Below are 8539 nucleotides of genomic sequence, written 5' to 3' on the forward strand. Positions count from 1 at the left end.
GAACAGGACTAACCCATTTGCTATCGGATATTAGATATATTATTTCCGGCTTCTAGCAATTTTTGGATTTCCTTTTTAACCACATCTCTCATAATAGGATTTATTCGCCTTTGATGTTCTCTAGAGGTTTTACAATCGTCTTCGAGCATAATGCGGTGCATACAGAGGGAAGGACTTATTCCTTTCAGATCTAATATGTTATATCCTAAAGCGGTTGGGTATTTTCTTAGGACGGTAAGTAATTTTTTCAGTCTCGGTCTGTCCTAAATCGGCGTTAACTATAACTGGTCGGCTTACGTTCTTCGTCTAGAAATTCGTATCTAAGATCGGTAGGCAGCGTTTTCAGTTCTATAGCAGGTTTCTTAGGTCCAGGTATAGGATCAGGAGTTAAAGCCAAACATTCACTCAGGTGGTCATCTTGATATTCCCCACGCCAGTTGTCATCTTCAAAGATTGGCGGTATAGGAATTTTTAGGATCTCAGTTTCCTTATTTGGTTCGGAATTTATTTCATTAACACAATCGTCAATTATGTCGGCAGAGCAGCATGTGTCAATTATAGAGGGTGCTTTTAGGAATTGGGAAAGAATAAATTCTATTTTCTCTTCTTCTACTTCGAAAGTAAGCTTTCCTCGCTTGACATCTATAATTGCACCAGCGGTTGCTAAGAATGGTCTTCCCAATATGATCGGGATGTTATAATCTTCTTGGATATCCATAATGATGAAGTCAGTTGGGATGTAGAATTGACCTACACGCACAGGGATATTTTCTAACATTCCTACAGGGTATTTGACTGAGCGGTCAGCTAGTTGAAGAGACATTCTCGTTGCCTTAAGCTCACCCATATTTAGTTTCTTACAGGTTGAAAGAGGCATCAAGCTAACACTGGCTCTTAAATTGCACAGGGCTTTCTCTATGATGGTTTTGTCCTATTACGCAGGGTATAGAGAAACTACCAGGATCTTTCAGTTTTGGAGGCATGTTATTCTGGATGATAACGCTACATTCAGCGGTAAGGCGTTACAGTTTCGTTATCCTCGAGTTTCTTTTTGTTTGATAGGATTTCTTTTAGGAATTTAGCGTACGAAGGCATTTCGGTTATGGCTTCTGTGAACGGTATGGTTATGTTTAATTGTTTCAGAAGCTCTACAAATCTTTTAAATTGCGCTTTCGGTTTTTTGATTTCACTAATCTCTGAGGGTAAGGAATTGGTGGCTTATAAGGTGGTGGTGGAACGTAAGGTTTTTCTTTTTCAGGTTCCACTTCGTTGTTGTTCTCATTGGTCTTAGCAGTTTGATCATCGGTTGATGTCTTTTGGGTTTCCTTTGGCTCTTGTTGGGACATAGGTGCGTTTTTGAGTTCTAGGATCAATGGGGTCCATCGTAATTCGTTCCACTTCGTAGTGTTATCGCGCTTGCATGTCCTTTAGGATTAGGTTGTGGTTGAGCAGGAAACGTGCCAGCAGGGGAAGCAGTAGGTGCTTGTTGTTGGGCTACTTGTGAAATTTGAGTTTCTAACATTTTGTTATGCGTAGCTAAGGCATCTACTTTGTTCGATAATTTTTTTAGTTGCTCGCTATTGTGGATGTTTTGATTCAGGAAGTCCTTATTGGTTTGTTGTAGGGAAGCCTATAAAGTTCTCCATCATGATTTCTAAATTCGACTTCCTAGGGGTGTTTTTGAGCAGCTACAGGCGCTTTTTGGTAGCCAGGTGGTACAGCAGGTGCTTGTCCAGGCGCGTACAACGCGTTGTTGTTTTTATAAGAAAAGTTCGGGTGGTTTTTCCATCCAGGGTTGTACGTGTTAGAGTAAGGTTTCCTTGAGCATAGTTTACTTGATCAGATGGGACTCCATTCAAGAGTTGACATTCGGAAAGTACATGTCCAGTCAATCCACAAATCTTGCAGTTAGGTGTTACAAGCAGCAGCGGTGGCTGATGGAGTGACGGTTAAGTTTTCGATCTTTTGAGTTAAAGCGTCTACTTTAGCGTTAACCGCGGTCTATACCACTTACTTCGTACATTCCTCCTTTGGTTTGGGGCTTTCTCTAGAGCAAGCTCGTTCTCCACCCCATTGGTAATGGTTTTGTGCCATGTTCTCTATGAGGGTTGTATGCTTCATCATGGGGTTTGTCCATTAGTGCTCCCGCCAGCAGCGACATCTATAGTCATTTTAGTGTTATATAGGAGAACCACCATAGAAAATATGGATGATCAGCCATGGTTCGAGTCCATGATGAGGGCATAGTCTAAGCATGTCCTTGTAACGTTCCCAAGCTTCGAAGAGTGATTCGTTATCTTTCTGGGTAAATCCGTTGATTTGACCTCTTAGGCATAGCAGTTTTGCTAGGCGGAAAGTATCTCGCTAAGAATACTCTCTTCAATTCGTCCCATGTAGTTATGAAATTGGAAGGCAGGGATTGAAGCCACGCTCTAGCTCTATCTCTCAAGGAGAAAGGAAAAGAGACGTAATCGAATAGCTTCGGAACTAACGTTGTTAGCTTTGACAGTGTCGGCATATTGCACGAACACTGATAATGAAGGTTGGGGTCGTCTGCAGGGCTTCCAGAGAATTGATTCTGTTGAACAGCTTGGACCAACGAAGGTTTCAGTTCGAAATTGTTCGCCTCAATCGCAGGTGGTGCGATACTTGAGTGCGGTTCAGCGCGCGAAGGAGCGGCATAGTCTCTAAGAGGACGAAGAGCAGCCATCTCTAAACTTTGGGGGTGATTTGATTGATTTGATCAGTAAAAGTCAATTCCTGATTAATCGGAATTGGTGCTACTTCGGGAAGATTGCGAGCTCGACGTTTGACGTTAATGAAACGTTCGATCTCGTTAATTTGGTTGTATTAAATTCTCCTCCTTGTGAACGAGTATTTGGCCATACAATCGTTCAGAAAGAAAGGAAAGAATTGCCCTAGTCTCTACGGTGTAACAGTGAGTTTACGATATCGACTTAAATAGTCCCCGCAACGGCGCCAAAAACTTGATCGCGACTTTACGTGTCTATTAGTCGGGATAACTGCAAGTGCACAGTCGTGTCGTGTAGTTTTAAAAGATATCGAATCCACAGGGACTATAAATCGACCTACCGTTATCTAAAGTTACTATGTTAAAGCTAAGGCTAATGATATTTGGGTTGTTAATAAGGGGAAACTAAAATCTTAAATCTAGGAATATAATAATAAATGGATATCAGTATGTATTTCATCTAACTTAGGTGATCCGAATTTCCATTGGCCAGATTCTAATTAAATCAAAGATCTTTACTAACTATGTTATATAAAAGTCCTCCTCTCAAACTCTCGCTCTATTGATTCAGACTACGATCCTAACTCATAATGTACGCTCTCGCCATCCCATCAGATTTAGAAACGCTTTTTGAAAACAACATAGTTTAATAAAATGCTTGTTTTATGAAGTCGTTATCTACTTAAATCTCCTAATCTCAAACTCTCGCTCTGTTGACTCGGAACATGCTAATATCTCCTAACGACTTTCGCCATCCCGCGCGCGGTTTAAAAACACTTTTTGAAAATAAATAAGTTCTAATTAGTTTTTAATACGCTTTCGCCAACCTTAAAAACTAATGCTCCTATGTCTACTATCCAGTTAAAGATCTCAAACTTTCGCTTCTATTGATTTTTAACCTTTGACCCGTCTTAAGACCTCAAACTTTCGCTCTATTGTTCTCAAGACTTACTAATTAAATTAGACATACAAACCAAAAACAGGTGATAGTTAACAAAACATAATTAAGCCCAATTTATTTCGGATCCCACAGTTAACTTACTTTACATACCGATACCTTAGTAAGTTAGCCAGACATATTAATACGGTTAAGCATGCATGAATTAATTTGGTTTATAATAAAAGGCATGTTAATTGGCATATAATATATCATGCAAATAAAATATATAAATAAAGGCGGTAAATATTAAACCTGAATTAAATAAATTGCAATTGAATCTTCGAGTACTGAACTTCCACCACAGGTTGGCTGGATCGTTCTTCGGAATTTAAATGGACGGAAAATAAAACAAGGAAAAATAAAAGCGATAAATCTAACGTAAGGCTAGATTTATAAAAGATTCACAACAATTTCCGGTGTAGAAATCCTTGTGAGAAAATAACTGTTTGAATTGAAAGAAGGCAGAAAATATAAAGCACGGTACAATTTCGGCAGCACTTTCGTTAGCAGGAAATCGGACATTTAGAACTGAGGGTAGCAAGTTCTATTTATAGGGGAGGTTTTGCTGTGACGTTGCGTGAAAAGAGGGAGCTTTTCAGACTGGGCTTGGAGACGTGCGTCTCTGCTTCTTCAGGAAGTGCCTTGGAATGACTTGAGACGTGCGTCTCAAGTGGAGAAAATGTAGGGGAAATGGAGACGTGCGTCTCCCTTTTGCTAATGTGGCATAGAGACGTTGGAGACGTGCATCTCCACTTGCTTGTGTGGTTTGGGCCACGCACATTTGATCTTCAATGGGCTGGTTCGTCTCTTTTGGGCCTTTGGGTCTTCTTTAGCATATTTGGGCCTTATTTGCACTCCCTTTTTACTTCAGCACCCATTTTTCATCTTTTAGGCATAAATAGTGGTCATTTTAGCTCCATTTCTTCTCCTTTTCACAAATAGTCATAATAAGAGTGTAAAACCTGAAACAAAGCAAAAACTCGCGTAATATCATAATAAATCAGCATAATAAACGGAAAATTGCTATAAATATCTACGGGTTTCAAGCTAAATATACGATTATAAAAATCGTGTTATCAATTAGCATCATCAATAATCAATATATATTTATCTATATATAATATAATATAATTGAAGTATTACCATTAAACTTTAATGGGGTCAATTGTATCCAAAATACAAAATAATAAATTACGGATACACACGGGTAATTATATGGTACGCGCATATGGTTACTGTTAATTAACACATTTAATTAAATGTTTGAATAATAACGAGAATAAGTTTACAATTGATTTAAATAGTTTTATAAATAATTCCGAAACAAAAATATTGATGAAAACATGAAGTTACTGATCGAAATATTAAATATTAACGGAAAAATAATATTTATTGATCAAAATTATTTAATATTAAAACAAATGAGCGTACCACACTGGTCCCAGTGCGAATGAACATGTATCCGTTAATATTCAAAATATTGAATATTAACTGGAGCACGCAGTTATTGATTAAAAATATTGAATATTAACGGGAGCACGAAGTTACTGATCAATATTTTGAATATTATCGGAAACATTAAGTTACTGATCAAAATTTTGAATATTAACGGGAATAAATTTTGAACATTAACGGGAACACGAAGTTACTAATCAAAATAATAAATATTAACGGAAATACGGGGTTATTGACAAAAATATTGAATATTAACGAGAACACGAAGTTACTGATAATTTTTTGAATATCAACAGAAACATTAACTTACTGACTTACTGATAAATTTTTTCAATATTAACGGGAACACGGAGTTACTGATCAAAATAATGAATATTAACCGGAAACATGACGTTACTGATAAAAATATTGAATATTAACGGGAACAAATTTGGAATACCTTGAAAGTAAATGTGACTAAGTTTATTGCATTGGACAATTGACATTGTGTATTCTTTATTAATCTTCCCAATTTTTATTGCATATTAATAAAATAATACTTCATTATTCTATTCTTTCTCAATTTCATTTTTAAGTTTATTATGTATCTTTGCTGAACGAAATGTATCATAATAATATAATACATCAATTTCTTTTGTTATAAAAAAAAATATAATATTGAACAAAAATAAGCAAAGAACATGAAGTTACTAATCAAAATAATTGAATATTAACGGGAACGTGAAGTTATTGAATAAAATATTGAATATTAACGAGAACATGAAATTACTGATCAAAATGTTGTATATTAACGGGAACATGAAGTTACTGATCGAAATATTGAACATTAACGGGAACATGAAGTTACTGATTGAAATATTGAATATTAAAACAAATGAGCGTACCACACTAATCCCCGTGCGAATGCACGAATATCCCGTTAATATTTAAAATATTGAATATTAACGGGAGCACGGAGTTATTGATTAAAAATATTGAATATTAACGAAAGAAAAAGTTACTTATCAAAATTTTTAATATATAATCAGAAACATTAAGTTACTGATCCAATTTTTGAATATTAACGGGAACACAAAGTTATTGACCAAAATAATGAATATTAACGGAAAAACGGAGTTACTGATCAAAATAAAGAATATTAACGGGAACATGAAGTTACTGATAAAAATATTGAATATTAACGGGAACAAGTTTGGAATATTAACGGAAATACAAAGTTACTGATCAAAAATAATGAATATTAGCGGGAACATGAAGATACTGATCAAAAATATTGAATATTAATGGGAACATGAAGTTACTGAATAAAAATATTCAATATTAACGAGAACATGAATTACTGATAAACATATTAAATATTTACGGGAAACATGAAGTTACTGATCGAGAATATTGAATATTAACGGGAAAATAATTTTTTAATGTTGAAAATATCCCAAACTTTGCCCCAACCTATTAAAAAGAAAATTTCTATATTTTACACATCTGGTTTTATGACATTTACCTATAGAATAATATATATATTTGTCATACCCCCAATTTTTGACCTAAGATACCACCTCATATCATTAGCATATGCATCATTTGCATCTCTAACAAATTGCATAGCTTGTGTTTGTTACTTGTGGCTCAGCAGGATTTAATCAGGAAATCACTCATCAGTACAAGTAATAATCAATTAGGGTTTTTTTTCTCCCTTCATCTCAAATGAACTATCTTCATCAACAATCAACATTTGGTCCTCAGAGATTCATTTCAACAAGCTCAACAGCTTTGAATCGACTGAATTAGGGTTTTGACTGAAGATAGCATACTCTTGACTTTTGCTCAGAATTTGACCTAATGACTTGGGACATGACCTCAAGACCCCAAGTGCATCATTTTGACCTAATCCATTTGGCTCAGAACATCTCCTATACAAAAGATTGATCAGACAAATCCTCAGATCAGGGTTTTTGAACTATCAGGGACTGAAATCAGGGATCACATTTGGGAAACCCTAAAAATCCCCAGGAAGTCAATAAAAGGTTTCAATCATCTTCAAATAATCCCTATGACAACATACAATGGAAATTACATCTCAATTCAAGACTTACAGTCATCAATTTCATCTGGTCGACAATTAGGGTTTTTGACCTAATTCACTGAACAACTGACTTTTTAATCAGGACATGGTGCCACAACTCAAACCATGATTCAATATCCTCTAATACCTCAATATGATCCATTCATACTATTCATTTGGTGAGGATAGCTTGTTTCATTTGAAATCTCCAGAAACGCGATTCGTCTGAAAAAGTCAACTGTACAAGATCACCATTGACTTTTGGGGAATTTTGGTCAACCATGACTTTTGAAGTTTTAAATCATCAATATATGATATGAGAAGTCATTTGATCAAGGAAAATCAAGAAAATCAATCAAGAATCAAAAGTCAAAAGTTTGACTTTTCATACTTAGAAAAATTTTTAAGTGTTTTTCAATGGTTTTTTTCCAAACTTTGAAAGGGAATTTCTCAAAATTTCACCTACAAACTGAAAAAAACTTCCAACATGAAAGTTGTAGATTTTGATCCAATAAACAACTTTGACACATATAAATTTTTTCCATAAGATCAACCATTTAAGAGATATGGTGCTTCAAAGTTGGTACTTTTGAAAACTTCACTTGAAATCTCATTTTTCTTCAAAGTTCATGGATCCTTTTTCACCCACTTCCTTAAAGATCTTGAAGAAACTTTCAACTAGGGTTTTGAAGTGTGTAATATGAGCTTTCCAAAATGACCAAGAGCATGAAAAAATATGGAGTGTAGCCATGGTTTTAAATTTTTGACATTAGTGATCATTTTCACTTGAATTTTCACCATTTTTCACTAAGTTTCAAGACTACATGACCTATAATCCAAGTGAATGACACACCAATGCAATAATTGAATGATATTTTCTGATTTGAAGATCAGAATGGAAGAGATAAGAAGCTTAGAGAAATAACCATGGTTAAGTCACTTTTAAACCATTTGCATTTAATGTGAAAGATTCCATTTTATCTCTTAAGCCAAATCACCAATTCTTGATCAACTTGCAAAGGTCTGAGTTCAGAACTCTTGGCCTATAAAATAGAGGTGCAAATCACTCTTCAATTCACATCCAAAACCTCACAAATTATAGGTTTTCTCTTTCTTTCTTAGAATGCAAGTTTCTTAAGTTTCAAGTAGGTAGAAATTCCAACCTCCAAATCCTTTGAAGTTCTGGCCAAAGTGATGATTCCAACCAACTTCTAAACATCAATTAGGAAGTGTTTGAACCACTCACACACCTCAAATTACCCCAAAACTCAGAATTGCATTTCAACGCTCCATATGAACACATAATGAGCCTTATCATGCCAATTTT

General features: G+C 35.3%; 1 non-coding gene across 1 annotated transcript; it reads left to right on the forward strand.

Moving 5' to 3' along the window:
- Nucleotides 1–2227: 2227 nt before the first annotated feature.
- Nucleotides 2228–2334, forward strand: LOC131639099 (small nucleolar RNA R71). The gene has a single exon (XR_009294866.1). It is a non-coding gene; the product is annotated as a small nucleolar RNA R71 (small nucleolar RNA).
- The last annotated feature ends 6205 nt before the right edge of the window (nucleotides 2335–8539 follow it).

This window comes from Vicia villosa, unplaced genomic scaffold (assembly GCF_029867415.1).
Source record: "Vicia villosa cultivar HV-30 ecotype Madison, WI unplaced genomic scaffold, Vvil1.0 ctg.002530F_1_1, whole genome shotgun sequence".
Classification (NCBI taxonomy): domain Eukaryota; kingdom Viridiplantae; phylum Streptophyta; class Magnoliopsida; order Fabales; family Fabaceae; genus Vicia; species Vicia villosa.